This window comes from Phyllostomus hastatus, unplaced genomic scaffold, assembly GCF_019186645.2.
Source record: "Phyllostomus hastatus isolate PE091 unplaced genomic scaffold, TTU_PhHast_1.1 phas_scaffold_501, whole genome shotgun sequence".
Taxonomy (NCBI): domain Eukaryota; kingdom Metazoa; phylum Chordata; class Mammalia; order Chiroptera; family Phyllostomidae; genus Phyllostomus; species Phyllostomus hastatus.
Window position 1 is genome coordinate 11,097,165 of NW_025334033.1, and position 18,144 is coordinate 11,115,308.

The 18,144-nt window shown below is 40.4% G+C and overlaps 2 pseudogenes; one reads left to right on the forward strand and one right to left on the reverse strand.

Annotated features, from left to right (window-relative positions):
• Nucleotides 1–1,105: 1,105 nt before the first annotated feature.
• Nucleotides 1,106–1,875, reverse strand: LOC123807935 (annotated as a pseudogene).
• Nucleotides 1,876–12,126: 10,251 nt separating this feature from the next.
• Nucleotides 12,127–14,790, forward strand: LOC123808630 (annotated as a pseudogene).
• Nucleotides 14,791–18,144: the final 3,354 nt, after the last annotated feature.

Sequence of the window (18,144 nt, forward strand, 5' to 3'; positions counted from 1 at the left end):
ATTACTGTACCTTACCTCAGAAAAATAACATTTTGGGTACTTGTTAGGGTGGTTGGTGATGCAGACTGTGAAAGAATTCACAGAGTGAAGAAAGTGTAGAGAATAAAGTTTTTATTCACTCTCCAAGAAGGAGAGGGGTATGGTGTAGAGAGATACGCCAGCATTGCAGGGTGGGGGCTTTGAGCTTTTATTGGCTCATAATGGGATTAAAAATGGGTGGGGGTTGCCCTTGTGTAGCCCTTGGGCTGTTGGGGGGTTGTAACAGGTGGCTGCAGTTTGTTCCAGTGTCATCCTCTGCCTGTGGCTGTTCCGTTCTTGCTTCCAGTAATTTCTAGTCCTGGGGACAGAAGCTCAGAAGAGTAAAATGGCAGTCAGGTTTAACAAGGTCATAGGCCTGCTCAGCAAATGGTGCCATGATAGCAAATAGAACTGCTCTATCCTTTCAGTACTGGTGCAAGAATCCCTAGTAGTAGAAATAGATGCCCTTTTTATGAAGACAGATTTAAAAAAAAAACAAAACAGCTCTTTGTAACATAATTTCTAATTTACATTAAGAATATTTTCATTAAGATTTTATTTATTTATTTTTAGAGAGAGAGGAAGGGAGGGAAAAAGAGAGGGGGAGAAACATCAATGTGTAGTTGCCTTTTGTGTGGCCCCTACTGGGGACCTGGCCCGCAACCCAGGTATGTGCCCTGAATGGGAATTGAACCAGTGACCCTGTGGTTTGCAGGCCAGTAATCTGAGCCACACCATCCAGGGCTAAAAATATTTTTTAACATAGACTTTTATAAGTGGTAGAGTGGAGTATACACTTTGATAAATGTCCTTCCTGTTATTTTGTCTTTACTGAGGTCATTTTTTTCTATAGTTACAATCATACTGTATCTTTTTTTTAAGTTAATGACCAAAAAAATTTAATTGCTCAGGAGAACAAGACTGGGTCAGTCTGAACATGGGTCACAAAATGTATTCATCCTATTCCTTGACTGTCCAGAAAATGAGTTATGCTCTTAGATGGAAAGCTGTAGCGGTGAGGAGGAAAACCGAGTGGCCAGCCCCGTAGAGGTCCTGAGTTCTCAAGAATCACCAAGCTCTCTGTACCTTAGGTTAGGGCTGCTTGCCCACACCTGAAATGTAAGTGGCACAGTGATTTTCAGTGAGGGTAGTGGCATCACTGTATAAAAGGGCTGGAAGGGGTACAGAAAAATCAGAATTTGGCCTTGACAAACACAAGACAGAAGAAGAAAGACACCTTCCTCACACCCCTTCATTCTGCTGTAGCTGGTGTCACATTATATGGCCTCTACAGAGACATCGATCTTAAAACAGCCCAGGCGTTCCTCCCCGCTGCTTAGGATGTTCTGGATTTGGTAGTTTCCTGGTCCCGACAGGTCCAGGTGGGGTAGGGTGAAAACTCTTGGGCAGTGAGTGTTTGCCTTCTTTGAAGGGACAGTGGCAGGGAAGCCCACAGGTATGCAGGGGTTCTGGGCAGGGCTCTCCAGGGGGAAGGAAAATGTCAACTATGTCACAGATGTCTTCACAGGTACAGTTGTCAATTTGTTCCACACGCGGGACTTTGACCCACAAGCCAGCCATTTCCTTCTGCAGTTAATTCCACCTTCAGAGTAGAATGGGGTTACATGCGTCTGGGTCTCAGCACTGACAGTCACAGTCCCAGGACCCACAGAGGGGTTAGGCGCCACACTCAGGCTTTTGGTCAGCACAGGGTCCTTCCGCTCATCACGGTTCTCCCAGGAAAAGCTACTGATCCAGCTGGAATGACTGTTTCATTAAGACCTTTGCGAGGGCCTCAGGTCCAGAGAAAAGCAAGCCCAGGGCAAGCAGGAGCAGAGCCTGCATCCCGGACATCATTGCAAAAGGTGGGTCTGTGCAAAGAACTACAACAATCATACTGCTTCTTAAAGACAGAACTTGTTCAATGGAGAACGTCCATATAAAACAATTTGCCATCCTACTTGAAAATATAGCCTTGTGTAATGACTTTTGCCTTGTAAAAATGAGCTTTTACATCTCAAAAATTATTTATTTATTTCAACCCTTCCATTTTCACTTTGGGGCTTAAATGGGAAAAGAGGTTTCTCCAAAAGTAACCACAATATTAGTACCCAGGTTAATCAAAGAAATTCTACTTGGTCAACCTTAAGGGCCTCATTAATACTGTGTCACAATTTCTGCTACTACTTTCACTCCTTCCTTCCTTCATTTTGTAAGTATTGAATGACTTAGGGAGAGAGATTTAGGTGGTACGGTGGTGGGAGAGGAACAGGTAGGTGTTGGAGAGAGTTGAGGACTGCAGGGGAAGAGAGGAGTTGGACATAGTGAATGTGGACAGAGTTGGGATTGACTTCCTTTCCTTTTGCCAGGCTTCATTCTTGTTCTTTTAAAAACATCAGTGAAGGCGGGGGGGCGGGGATAAAGGGAGAATTTCAGAACCAAAAAGTCAGAGAGGCCAGTAGAAGGGAATTTTTTCACTGTCTCTTTATTTTCTACTCAAAACAATATTCAATAATATTTAAATATTACCCAACCCTCCGTGAATGAGATTGTGTTTTTTTTTTCCTTTCCGAAATGGCCAAGTGGATCTGGATCTCTCACTGTGGGAGAAAAGATACACAAGGTTTCTTATACTGAGTGATTCCTTCAGAGACAATGGAGGCAGAACTTATCTGTGGATATAATATTGGATCTAAACTCTTTGCCTCATTCACAGCCATGTTGGTGGGAAGATCTTGCACTATTTGTACTTTTAACATGAAAGAGCAAGTTGGCATGATTTGGACAGAAATTTCTTACCAAAATTCCAAAGCAATGTTACATTGTAGCAACATGAGAACTTTATCATCTGAAAAAGATACAAAAGATTTTACTTGCTATTTGGTTTGTTGGTGTTTTTTTTTCCCCCCCCCAACAAAAATCGAAAAAACACTACCCTGGCTGGTGTGGCTCAGTGTATTGAGTGCCAGCCTGTGAACCCAAAGGTTGCCGGTTCAATTCCCAATCAAGGCACATGCCTGGGTTGTAGGGCCAGGTCCCCAACTGGGGGTGTGCAAGAGATAACTGATCAATGTATCTCTCACACACTGGTGTTTTTCTCCCTCTCTTTCTACCTTCTTTCCTGTCTCTCTAAAAATAAATAAATAAAATTTAAAAAATTTTTTTAAAGAAAAAAATGTCTTTCCTTTCTGGCAAGTATCAGGAGAATTTGATAAAAATGGAGAATTTGAGCAAGGTTATCCCCAAATAACAACTGAGGAAGTTTGATTGTGAGGGAAGGGTAGCATTTTTAGGTGTTGATAGGAAAGAATGAGTAGAACAGGATTGGCTAAAAAAACGCAGGAATGAACATGAATAATCCAGGCAACTCAAATTCAAATGTCCTAGGAACCAGGTAGGTAGCCTAAATGAATGAAACAGTGGGATATAAGGAACAGAGAAAACAGCAAGAATTGTGAGAGACTAGAGAATACAGTTTCCTTCTATATGTTGGCCTGAGGCTCTGGGAAGTTCTCAGGGATGGTAGAACTGTTATTGATTGTGATGGGAGTATACACAGAAATGTATGTATTGGTCAAAACTGGTGGAATTATACACTGAAAAAGATGGATTTTACCTTCCATTTTTCCTTATGTTAAGTAGAATAAAAATAATAGGGAAAAAAACCTATGTGAGTCAGACATAAGATATATTGGCTGGCCACAAACATTGTTTTACAGCCTTTGGAATAATTGAGAAAATGAGGTTTGTGAAAAGATGTGAGGAATGGGACCCAGGCTCCAGACTGGAGAGATTTGCTTCAGATGGAGGAGAGTAATGCTCTGTATGGTAACAGGAGGAAAGGTAGTAAAGAAGGGAAAGCAGGCAGGCAAGTTTGTGGCAGAAATTTGAGGATTTCTGATCTGATAACTTCTATTTTGCCAGTGAAGCAAGAGGCCCAGTCATCAGCTTACTATGAGGTGAGAAGTGGAAAGTCAGATATTTCAGAAGAATGGTGATGGTCTGCTATAGCCACAGAGGAGAACTGCAGAATGAGTGAACTAGAAAAAGATGATGAGATTGTTAAGTAGTATTTCAGGCCCTTCCCATGTTGGTGATAATAAAATCAATTAGTTAATAATAATAACAGTGGCTTAAAATCTAATTTTACTTCTCTTTCATATAAAGGAATTATGAAGGTAAAACTAGGGCTGGTACATGATTTCATTAGGTATCAAAACTACTACTTTTTACTTGTGCATCTTGGCTTGCAGCTTCCATCCTCAAGGTCACCTCATGGTTCATGATGGCTGCAGCAACCGCAACAGAAGGCAAGAAGGGGAGCTCTTCTGCTGAATCAACTCTCTTGAAGCTTTCCTGCACCAACCACCAGACATTCTTCCTCATTTGCTGGGATGAAGTCATGTGAGCACACATACACACAAAGGCCACTAAGAAATGCAGTCTTTTATTCCTGGCAGCAGTGTGCCCAACTAGACATCAGGGTGCTATTATTAAAAATTATGTATTAGAGTATGGAGTTGGTAGTCTCTGCCACAGTGATCCGCCCTGTTGTGTGCTTTTTGCTCCCCAGTAGGGCATCTCAGGATACGGCCATGGAAAAACCTGAAAGTTGATTTCATTGATTTCACCAGAGCTGGAGTTTTATCAGATAAATGGTGTAGAAGTGCTAAGAAGCAAGAATCTAGAACTGTCTTGAGAGAGTGACTAAAATTATGAATTATAAATTCTATACTAGTTTTGGGAGAAAAACGAGGGCAGGAGGAAGCTGACGGGTGCAGAGGGAATAGAGACAGCAATGACCCAGACATCCTGATATCGTGGAAGAAGGGCTCCTGTGGAAGAAACTGAGTCATCAAGCTTGAACCATAGGAGGTCATGATGGAGAGAGGAAAGTTAGGTTGTGGACAGACAGCTGCTAATCATCACTTTAAACAGAGGAGATGGGACAAACACCCTGAAGTTCAAGTGAAGATCAGGGAGTGATGAGAATCCACCACACCCCTTCCCTGTTTCTCTTTCCTTTTCATCTACTTTCTACTTGTGTAAGACTGCATCTGTAGTATTTCAAGCTGAGGGTGTACTGGACACATCTCATGCCCCACGTCACATCCCCTTGGCCCCCTTTTAACTCCAGTTATTTTTGTAACAGCCAGGTGTGACCTGACAATATACCTTCCCACAGGTGTGACCTGTAGCACTACTGTGTCTCAACTTCATTGGGAATCTCTCATGCTCTGTCCCAGTGTTCCTCTGACCTGCTGGGCACTCACTCATATGTGAACCTGAAAAGGAGGGAGAAAGTCAGTAGGCAGGGGCCAGTCCTTGACCACTGGGGACCAGGATCTGATAAATAAATGCTCCCTCTCATCTTCTTCAGGGTGGACAATTCTGAGGTACATTCCACTTGGCTGTCCAGAGGGTCCTAGCAGGACTGAGTCCCAGGTACCCATAACTGTGACCAGCTTTATAATACTTTTTAAAAATTTTATTAACACATAGCACAATTTTACAACTTTAAGTGAAATGTACCACTTTAAGAATTTTACAGTGTATAACTCAGTACATTTAGTCATGAAACCATCACCACTGTAGCTGAAGAACACTTTTATCATACCCCCCCCCAAAAAAAACCTCATACCCATGTAGCCATCACTCTTCGTTTCTCCCTAACCCAAACCCTGGCAACCACAGATCTCTATTCTGCATAGTTCATATAAATGCACCCATACAATATGTGTCCTTTTCTGGCTAGATTTGTTTATTTAGCATATGTTTCTGAGATTTCATCCATACTAAAGCATGTATCAGTACCTCATTCCTTTTTTTTTTAGTAAAATAAAATGTATTAGTACTTCATTCCTTTTTATGGCAGAATAATATACCACTGTATGGATGTACTATGTTTTGTTCATCCATTCATCAGCCGATAAACATTTAGGTGTTTCCACCTTTGACTATTGTGGATAGTGCTACTGTGAATGATAACACATTTTTACACTGGCTTTTCCCCTTCCCTGTTAGTCGGGAGATAGAACGTGGGAAAGAATCTGGAAGTAGTGAGGCCACTGCAATAGCCCTGGTAGAAAGGGGTCACTTGGAGATCTGGACTAGAGCAGCAGGAATAGAAAGAAGGGGCTAGATTTGAGAAACATGCAGAATTACAACTGACTGCATTTGGTGACAGTGTGAGAGAGACAGGAACCCAATGGAGAGGGGAGCAAAAATGAGGATGATGCCGATATTTTAACTTAAAAACAGTGTTCAATTGTTGCCACTTTTAGAGGTCAAACATTTGATAATTTTGACAGCTAGTATATTAATAATTACTATTCTAGTAAATCTCACATAAATCCACCCACCTGTGGGGACAAGTATTTCCAGGTTCCTAGAAGCAGGGTCCATTTAGAGTTTGCAGGGCCCCTGCCTAAATAAACATTTAAGTCACCCAAAGTCAGCACGTCAACATCATTTGGCAGCTTGATCTTCTAAGGTCTTTCAAAGTCATATCACATTGGCCAATGGGAGTGATCTGCTCATCAGGCTGCCCTTCTGGAACCTGACCCTGGCCAGAGTGCCTAGGGATGACCTCATAGATATGAGTCCTGAAACTCCTCAGGGCATCTTTCTGGTCAACCCCTATGTGTAAGGAGGAGAAATTGGCCAGGGGAAGGAAGAGGGTACAGAAAGTCAGAGGTCCCCAAGGAGGTAAAATGGGAATTAGGGCCCATGTGGGATCAGGTCCAGGCTGGACAGCAGTGTTAGCCCCTGCTGGAGAGGGACTGAGAAAACTTTGAGGATGGCACTTCAAAATGCAGGGCCCTCTGAGAGCCTCACTCAACCACATCTAAGGGTGGTGGAATGATCTGGGATAACATGAACTTCTGGAAGCAGAATGAGAGATGGAAACCAGCATTTGTTTTATGTGTGTCTTATTTGCCACACACCATGCAAGACTCTTGGTCCTTTTGATCCTCATAACTACCTTGTGATGTAGGTACTATTATCAAACCCATTTTACAGATGAGAAAACTGTGTCCCAGAGAGACTATGACTTCCCACAGATCACCCAGTGGTGAATCCAGGTTCTAAAATGTGTTCCTTTTCTATAGCCCACGTTGCTGCCCATGAAGGGTCTTCCCTTTTCCACTTCTACTAAAAGGGCATGAACTGTCCCTATAAGGAGTACGGCACTGTGATCTTTTCTCTGGTTGCTGGACGTTCTCTAGCTGGCTGTGTACATTACACACCGAGTTTCTGTGACTAGGTTTCAGCCATGGCTCAAAGCCCTCCTGATCTCCTGATGAAGGGGTACAGAGCAGGAGCACCCTTCCCTGGTTTGTGTCTGATGGCTCCTATACCTGGGTTACAGGTCAAGGACTCCACCTGCGCCTGAGAATTACGTGCTTGTGGTTTGGGGAAGGCTCAACTCACATGTGGAATGAACACAAGCAACTCCCTGAACAACTTTTAAACCCAAGGAAGAGCCATTACGCTAAGTGATGGAAGGTTTATTTAGAACCTGACAGGAAATCAGCTTAAGATCACTCTGAGTCAGTCTGTGGTGATGTTAATGATTATTCCGGTTTGGATTCTCATTAATTGGGACAGACTTTGGGCAAAAATCATTAAGGTAAGGTGTGGCTGTTCTGTAACCTTGGCTGATGAAACCATGTATCCAGGCAAGGGGCCAGGTTGAAATTTAAGGACAGTGATGTGGCTGTCATTGTTTCAATTCTCACTGGGATGCCTGACTAAGAGATGGCAACATCTCTTGTGAGGCGTTGGCTTGGGATCAAGTAAGAGCTTCACTACTTTTACAGACACCTTGGTCTCCTTCTATTGAGCCCCCACCTTTCTCCCAACCTATTATATATGATCCCATAAAATAGCTACAAATGAATCAATAAAATAGAGCTCCTGTGGAGGAAGCAACTCAAGATTTTCATGGGGGGGGGTGGTAATGGGAAGCCCCATTTCCTTGTAAACACAGCATCCTGAAAGACAGCATCTAGATAGTGTTTAAGAATGAGACAAGGTATCCTGTGACTTCAGCAACACCTCAGGGCTGGGGCAGGGAGGTCCTGAGTGTAACCATTAATAAAGTTCCAAGGTTCAAAACAGCAGCTGTTTCTACTCGTGGAAGAGAATTACTCACAGTCCCCTGAGAATGACACTTGTGATCTTGTGAAGGAGTCAAGAAGATGCCCCCCAGCAGGGTCTGATATCAGCACAGACATTATTTCTTCTATGTGGGTATTTATCCTAGGATCTGAAAGTTAGTACCCACTCTTAATGTCTGTATGGAAATGAGGTTATAGATGTGGAATGAGGAGCTTAAAAAAAAGTCTGGTTTCTAAGGCACTTGATATATAAGTAGCAGAATTTCTGGATAAGAAAGTGACTTCCAGGTTAACTCATTTCCCAGCACGAGTCCCATAACTTGGTCATCCCAGTTAGTTTTCAAGTTAGGATGCCTGGACTGAGCCCCAGGAGGTACCATACGTTTTCATCATAGTTTCAGGCTTGTTTGGTTATTCTGGAGAAAAAGACAATGGTTCCCTCAGTGGCTTGTGTTCAGCTGCTGCCCCATGCCTTGGTTGTGTGCCTTCAATGTAGCAGGAAATCACGGTCCTGCAAAAGGAGTAAAGACAGGGAAGGGTTATGCAAGGTTTAGGTCTCAAAGTCAACAGAAATGAGTTTCAGGTTGCTGGACTGACAGAATGGAGAAGGGAATTTTGGCATTTCAGGGGCAGGTCCATGGCTGCCTGTATGGCCAGTCTGACCAGCAGCACACTCTCAGAAGTACTTCCCTTAGTGCCAGTTTGACCATTCCAGTTTGCATCTATAAAACGTTGCATTTTGTTATGGAAGTTAGTTGTTCTTACAAGGCAGATTAGTGCTGTGTTATGGGATTCAGTCCAACCCTCGAAGCCTCCTTGAGACTGGATTACTACAGGATTCTCAAACCTGAGTTTGAATCCTGCCTCTATAATTAGCCTGTATCCATGCACACATTATATCCCTTCTCTAAGTCTCAGTTTCCTCATTTTCAAATGGACAAAATAATAATACATCTCTACAAGTTGTGAGGATTTCAGGAGATAATGCTGGAAAGCAACTGGCCTAGTGCTGGGCATAGAGTCAGCTCTCAATAAATAGAAAAGATTAAAATTACTTTAAAAGTATATATCTGCTCAAGTAGGGCCCTTCTCTTTTCTTGGCCTTCCTTATTTTTGCTGAAGGTGCTCTTGGCTAGGACAATAGAGACTGACTAGTTGGTAATGAACTTCATTACTTTTCATCCCATTTCATTTCTGAGTAGTTCACCTGCTGTCCTAATGTGCTTACCTATGGTGATTACCTCAGCAAATGACTCAGGTTTTGGGGTAATGAAGGAGGCAGGACTATGGGTTGTTGATACCTTATTTGATATAATAAAAATGGAAAGACGAAGGTGTTTGTTGAGAACCACAAGGCTGGGTCCAGCATCTGAAACTACTGAGCCTTGCAGAGGACTTCAGTTACCACAAAAGTTTTCTGCTGAATGCAGAATGATGATGATAACTTACATTCTCTAGATTTCTAAATTCACCTGTCCCTTGACTGAGTGAATGTCCCCAATGCCAGGGAGAGAAAGTATGTTACTTTTTATTTTTTTTATATTTATTGATTTGAGAGAGATAAAGAGAGAGAGAGAAATATAAATTTGTCATTCCATTTATGCATTTGTTGGTTGCTTCTTGTATGTGCCCTGACCAGAGATTGAACCCACAACCATGGTGTATCGAGATGACACTCTAACCAACTGAGCTACCCGGTCAGGGCCAAAATGTTGCTTTTAAAAACATTACTTATCGTAGTGTAAATGCAACAAAGAAGATTCAAGTTAACTAATGTGTGTCTTTAAACTCAAAGATTGACTTCACTATCTCCTCCCAATTAACTAAAAGCTTAAATTTATAGATTGGACCAAAAAAACTGATGGTGACCCATTAAATCCCATCCTAGCCCTTGTGAAACTAATCTGTATCTGCCATATTGATGTACTCAACATATCCCACACTCAATTCATTTTTCCCCTTAAACTGCCTCTTCTTCCCAACAACCAATTTCTGTCAATGGTTTTGTGATTGACAGAAATCTTGATGTGACTTCTGATTCTTTGACCACCTTTCCTCTCTGTTCAAGAGTCACCGGGTCAAGCAGACTAATTAAGATTCTGAGCTCCATGGTAAGACCCTCCTGGATTTGATACCTGGCTTTACCACTTACGGCTGTGCAACATTAGGCCTGTTACTTAACCTTCCTGTGCCTTAATTGCTTCATCTTTAAAATAGAAAAAAAAACCAACAATTAATTCCTCATAGAGTTGCTGTAACAGATAAATGAGATACTGTGCTGACACACAGTAAGTACTTACTTGATGCAGTTCTGCTACTAATTTTACTATTACAAATAGTCTAGGATGTGTTCCCTCCTCTCTATTTTTATTATAACTGCTCCATTTTAAGGTCTTATCAGTTTTGGCCTAGGTTACAAATATTGATGTTCAATTTTATCCCGCTTCTAGATTTCCCTCTACTTACCTTGACCTGCAGAGCTCTGCCAGAGTGGTCTTCCTTAAATACCATGCAACTCTTTGAGTTCAGAATCCATAATGGTTCCCTAATACCTATGGCTTCTAATCTACAAGTTTCTGGGCAGTTTCCAAGGCCCTAAAGAATTTACCCTGCTCAGTGTCTGTCCAGGTGACTGAGGGCATAAACTCTGGTGTGCCACCATTTCCTAACTGTATAACCTTAGGTTACTGTGTATCTTTAGTCAGTTCAAAATCCTCACAGAGGGAGCTTACATATCCTCACAGGCACAGGGGCACAGATCTCTGGCTCCTCTCTTACCGTGGATGTCCTATATCCTTTTCCCTAAGAATTGAGAGGAAGACCCTGTCCTGAGATTTGCCCGAGTACATGTGAATGTTTCTCCACCCTTTATTCCTCCTCTTCTCAGTTTTGAGGAAGTGGAAGTGAGAGTAGAAAATACCAGCCCTGGCTGGTGTAGCTCAGTGGATTGAGCGCGGGCTGGGAACCAAAGTGTCCCAGGTTCGATTCCCAGCCAGGTTACATGCCTGGGTTGCAGGCCATAACCCCCAGCAACTGCACATTGATGTCTATCTCTCTCTCTCTCTCTCTCTCCCCCTCCCTCCCTCCCTTCCCTCTCTAAAAATAAATAAATAAAATCTTTAAAAAAAAAAAGAAAGAAAGAAAATACCCATACTTTTCCCTGGCTAGTGTGGCTTTGTTGGTTGGAAAATTGTACTGTGCACCAAAAAGTTTGTGGGTTCAATTCCCAGGAGGGCAAATACCTAGGCTGAAGGTTCAATCCCAGGTTGGGGTACATTCAGGAGGCAACCAATCAGTATTTCTCTCTTAAATGTCTCTCTCTCAAATCAGTAAATATACCCTCGAGGGAAGAGCGAACAGAAGATACCCATACTTCAAGTCTTGCCATACTGTCTCTTTTCTCTCCCTTCCAGGACCAGATGACTTTCAGCTCCCTTTTCATCTCTTATGTTCTTCTCTTATTTCTTACTTCCTTATTTTTTCCTTCAGTGTCATGGACTAAAGTTAAAGGCTAAATGGCATAAGGGAACAGGATCTGTTATATTGAAGGGTGTGAGAAAGTACTGACTCCTAGAAAATAAACACCCACAACAAGACATTCTTGTTCAGTTTGTTTATAGAGTGCCAGGTGCTGGGAATACAACAATGAGCAAGATACTATCCCTGCCCTTAAGAAGCTTCAATCCAGAGTGAGAAGACAGACTAGAAAAAGGTTATAACACAATATGGTAAGTGCAATATGGATATTTACAAGATGTTATGGCAATACAGAAGGGCAACCCATCCCAGCATGAAAGGGCTGGGGGGTAGGGGGTGGGGCTGTGGATAAGCTTTGAAAGTCAAATAGGAGCTGTATTACAAAGGTTGGGATGGCATGAGACTAATATAAGAGGGACAATGTCAAGAGTCCCTCTGGGAGTCCAAGTGGAGTGAGCAAGCTGACTGGTTGTGTGGTCATGTCTTGGAGACTGGTGGAGCTCACAGCATGGCTGACCAACTGACCGAAGAATAGGTTGCAGAATTCAAAGAAGCTTTTTCACTATTTAACAAGATGGTGATGGACCTATAACAACAAAACTGTAGTGAGGTCTATTTGGCAGAATCTCAGAGAAGCAGAATTATAGGACATGATTAGTGAAGTGGATGCTGAGGGTAAAGGTACAACTGACTTCTCAGAATTTCTGACAATGAGGCAAGTAAAATGAAAGACACAGGGAGTGCAGAAAAAAAATTAAAGAAGCATTCAGTGTGTTTGATAAGGATGGCAGTGACTATCTAGATAGTAGAGCTTCGCCATGTGATGACAAACCTTGGACAGAAGTTAACAGATGAAGAGGTTGATGAAATGATCAGAGAAGCTGATGTTCATGATGATGGTCAAGTAAATTGTGAAGAATTTGTATAAATGATGACAGCAAAGAGAAGACATTGTACAGAATGTTACATTTCTTGTATTAAATTGTTTATTTGCCTTTTCTCCATTTGTAGTTTATCTGCAAGAGGTTTCCCCTACTGTCAATAAAAATATGCATGTATAGCAATGAGGACTTCATTGCTCCATGTTTTCTTCCCTTATCTTACTGTCATTGTCTCGAAGCCTTATTTTAGAAAATTGATCAAGTAACGTGTTACACATGGCTTACTCTGGATATATCTAAGCCCTTCTGCACATCTAAACTTAGATGAAGTTGGTCCAATGAGGGAACATATGGATTATGCCTTTTTAAAAGCTGTTTTCTTTAGGAACTGTCAGCATGTTGTTGTTGAAGTGTGGAGCTGTAACTCTGCATGGATTATGGACAGTCAACAATATGTACTTAAAAGTTGCACTATTGCAAAACGGGTATATTATCCAGGTATACATACACTCTTTTTTTGTACTACTGGCTCTGTACTAGAAACATTTTCTTTTCTTGTTATTTGCTTTTTAAACTTTGTTTAGCCACTTAAAGAAAATCTGTTTATGGCACAATTTGCCTCAAATCCATTCCAAGTTGTATATTTGTTTTCCAATAAAAAAAGTTTATCACCCCCCCCCCACACCCAAAAGAGTCCCAACTGGGAGGACACTCTATCTAAAGGCATGAAATGATATTATGTGCTTTAGGACCTAGGTATAGTTTCATATAACTGGAATATCAAGTAAGGGGAGCAGGTATGGCAGGGGATGAGGCATTCTGGCTTTATGAAAAAGCTGCTAATGAAGTGTGTATTCACAGTGTGTATAATAAATATTAATAAAGAAAGACATAAGAATCAGAAAAAAACAAGACAATGGTTCTGAACAAAAGTAACTCTGGGAGGGTCTCTGGGAGCCAGGAGCAGCCAGGCTTGGGCTATCTCATAGAGGATTTGTTCCTCTTATTCTTCAAGCTACAATTTGTTTCCAGTTCAGCTATTTTTATTTGCCAGTTCTATTCTTGTATTTTGTATGGTTATTTACAGAAGAGGGGAAAAGGAAAAAGTGACTGAATGTAGAAGGGGGGGTATAAAATAGATGTTTAAGCAGCTCTCCATTTGGGTATCTAACAGACATCCCAAAGTCTACACATCCAACGTGAAACTTCTGATCTGTGCTCACAGATCTGCATCATCCACAGTCTCCTCAGCTCAGTGGATAGCAACTCCTACTTTCCATTTATGTAGGCCCGAAGTCTTCATGTGCACCCTTCATTCTTCGGTTTCTATCATATCCCACACGCAGTCCCTTAGGAAATTCTGTTGGCTCTTCCTTCAAAATACTCATATGCCCCAAATCCAACCACTTTTCACCATCCCAGCTGAATCTACATCATCTCTTGTCTGGATTACTGTATCAGCCTTCCAACAAGTCTTGCTTCAACTATTGACCTCCTATAATCTATTGTTCTCACAAGGTCCAGAAGGATCCTTTAAAAATGTAAGTCAAATAATATCACCCCAAACCCTTTTTCACCCAGATTAAAACCAAAGTTCTTACAATGAATTGCTTTAGGAGCTTTGCTCTTGCCATTACCTCCATCAGAAATACTCTTTTCCCAATAATTTAGTTAGCTAACTCTGTCACCTTCTTAACTCTGTTAAAATTTCACTGCTCAGTGAAAGTGACCCTGTTCACTCTATTTAATATTATAATCTGCTACCCCCATCTCCATACACTCCAGATCCTCCTTATCCTACTCTACTTTTTCTTTTTTCCACAGTCCTTATCACTTCTAATATAGTATATAATGTATTTATTATCTTTATTGTTTAATTTCTTGTCTCCCTCTTCTAGGCTGCAAATTCTACAAGCGATTATTTGGCTCACTGATATATCCTGTTAAAACAAAGGTCAAATGGATGAATGAATGGATGGATGAATGAATGAATGGGTGAAAGATAAGTGGATATTATCCATTGAAAACTCCACTTTACATTATTCAAATTCCCCTTTCTTAAACTCAGAAGCTAGTATGGAGAAACAGAGGAATCAGTTACATGTATCTTAATTTTAGGGACTGAATGAAAAAGGAAAAAAAGTCTCCCTATGGCATGACCCTGGGTAGAGGAAAGACTAATTTTTTAACATTATAATATAGTTTCTCGTCCCTAAGGTTTAAATGAATAATGACTTTTTTCTGAATTTTGTTTGTGTATATGTGTTCTTTAAGGTCTTTCCTACCACTAAGATTATAACATGTTCTTTTATACTTGTTCTAATGCTCATAGAATTCAGTTTTGCTTTGCTTATTAAGTTTAGCTCTGATCTTTAATCCATCTGGAATTTAGGCTTGTGATTTGTGAGAAGTAGGGAGCAAACATCACTTGTCACAAATGATTAGCCAGGTGGTCACAAATCATATACAAAATAGTTCAGCCTTGTCTCATTAGTTTGAAATATCACCTTTATTCTGGCATTAATATCAAACTATTATTAATTACCATGACATTACACTATTTTTTTATTTTTCTGGTGGTAATCTCTGATCTTATTACAATTCACTATTACTAATTTTAGCTTAACTAAAACAGATAGCCATTCATGTGACATTTTCTGAGCATTTATTATGTGTCATGTGCTGGAAATAAAAATATGCTGGCCAGACTCAATTCTCCAAAAATAAATTCAGTGGATTGAGGTCTAGACTCTACTGTGTGTGCATTACATATTTTTAATTTAAATTTTATTTTCCAGTTTACATTCAGTATTATTTTGTATTAATTTCATGTGTACAGAATAGTGGTTAGACAATCATATACTTTACAAAATGTTCCCCCTAAGATTTTCAGTACCCACCTGGCACTGTACATAGTTATATTATTTATGATATTCCCTATGCTATACTTTACATCCTCATTACTATTTTGTAACTACCAATTTGTACTTCTTAATCCCTTTACCTTTTTCACCCAGTTCCCCAACTGCACTTTCCTCTGGCAACCTTTAGTCTGCTTTCTCAATCTGTATAGACTCTGATTTTTTAATTGTTTTTTTGGAGGGGTGGTGATAGCAAAGTTTTTCCTCATAAGTATTGGTTATGTTGCTGATGTATTTATAAATAAAAAAGATAATCTTTGTTAACTTTTTCTGAAATAGTCTAAATATAATTCAGAAGTTGAAGCTTCTAATTAAAAATGTGGACAAAGGCTGGGAAGTGAGAAAAGCAGGATGCAGCGTCATATCCTAAAAATCATTCTTATTACAATTTATTCCCTAGCCTTAGTCTAACAATTGGGTAGCAAATGACTATTCAAGTAAATATTAGGGCACAGCCTTTCCTCTCCCTCTATTAAACTTATTTTGAGAGTTACACACCAAGTCATGCCCAATGAAGCATCACTACATCCTAGGAAGATCTTGTGTGTATATTCTCATGAGCACATTTAATTGTATGTTCCTACTCCCTCAGATTAAGCTTTTGGCAAAGTTAGCTCATTTTATTTCCGAAAGATATGGGGTAACCATGGTCCAATGTTGAGCAAAAGGTGATGAGGATCAGTTGGAAATTGCAATCAGGGAAAAGGTTCAAGTGTAATCTGTAACACCACGAGTAACACCAGGAAGTCTACCACCTTTACTCAGGTCAAGGCAGTTCCATTTTAGAAACTTTTAAACAGGGGGTCTTTAGAACTTTAATACTCCCTCCTCACACACAGTAATTAAAGAAATGTTGACATCTGTTTGTGCATGGTAAGCACAGTAGTAATAATTCAAATATAACTTATTTGAGTGTCAGATTGGACCTCCACCCAAGTATTTATTGAGCACCTACTATTATCAGGATAGAGAAATGAATTAAACAGACACAATTCCTCCCCTCAGTCAAGAAACTGCCCCTTCCCAAATTAGCGCTTTATGTCACTGTCCAAAAATAAGAGAACAGTCTTATAACTAAACTGAAATGACATAGCTCTGTTTACATAATTGATATCCAAGGAAATCTCAACCTAAAGTTGATATAATTTTCATAATTTATGCTCTACATATTTTCTTTTTAAACAGCAAGTCCAAATGTGATTATCCAGGATTCATGACCTACTTTGCCAGCCTAAAGCTATTTTATACTGCAATCAGAAGGATTAGTTTAGTTTTAATATGACACTAGACATTACTGGATGGTCCTTATGATTTAAGAACTCACCTTAGGAACTAGTCCTACTATTATTAACCAGACTCTCCAAGAACACAGGCTTCTCTAGCACAGGGAGTAGTTGGTTACATTTGGGTCTGCCACATGAGAGTATTTTCCAGGAGATGTCATGTAGGTGTCTCAGGGTAGGCATGTGTTGTTTGAGGTTAAATTTGGAATCACAAAATGCATACAGAATAAACCCAAGATTTTCAAGATCTGAGACCACTGAAAGAGAATACCAAGGCAATGCCTGGGCACTGAAACACATGTTACATGTTAACTTCCTAATATCACTAAGGAGGATTAAATCTGTAGAAAGATGAAAAATGGACATTCAGTGATAAAATCCTAAAAACACACAAGGAAATGGCAGCACTAGCCTTTGAAGAACATATTCCAGAAGTTATTCTTAACCTGTTTTCACATCTTCACTAGTATAATACTAGCAAGGCCCTACCAGTAGAGATTCAATGTAAGAATTTCTCTCCTTTCCTTAGTTTTTCTGGTCTAAAAAGAACTACATTTAATAAACAAGGAAAAGGCCTTTCATTAACTCTCATAACTACCCCAGAGCTCCGTTCCAGAATTTTAGGACAAAAATGTTCAGAGGTGAAATGGAGAAGCAAAATTATCCAACTTGAGCTCTCAATCTGGCCCACACCTCTAATTGGTGCAGATTACTGTTATGAAACGGGGATCCTGCACCAGTCTACACAGAGCACTGTTCCAAAGGCAGAGTAAACATTGGTGACAAAACTTCTAAGTGCTGTAATGAGTAGAGCTTGAGAAATAACTAATTCCTAACTGAGTATGATACATGTGTAGGGTTAAAAGTAAAGGGCATGCTTAATCTGGTAATCACAAAAAAGGTGGTTGTTTCTCTGGAAACAAGTTTGATTAGTCATAATGTATCATACTGGGCAGTTCTCAAGAGAACAGGCACCACTGTACTAATTTGGCTCTGGCACACATTCACATTCTCTTTATGATTCCACCACCACCTTCTTTTTTTCCCCCAAAAGTAATGAAATAATAATGGTTGATGGCACCATCTAAAAGGTAGCATTATAGAAGTCATTCCCTGGGTTTCGGAGTCATTTCTAGATTAGAATTCTGGTACCATTACATAGCTGAGAACATTCATTTCATCAATGTTCTGCTTTCATATGCTCCTTTCATTTTTCAAAGTTACAGGTAGGCTGTAGTGAACTTAGAAAAAGGAAATACAAAGCAGCCTCTCCCCCTTCTGATCATATTCCTGCATTATCTAGTAGCCACCGGTAGTCTGGACAGATGTCTAGCTGTAGTAAGCCTTGTTTCCTAGCACTCACGTCCATAACTTACAACTTCCCTTGAAAGTGCTCTTGCAGTCTCGATGAAGCTGAAGCTAGACAATGGTGTTCTTCAGG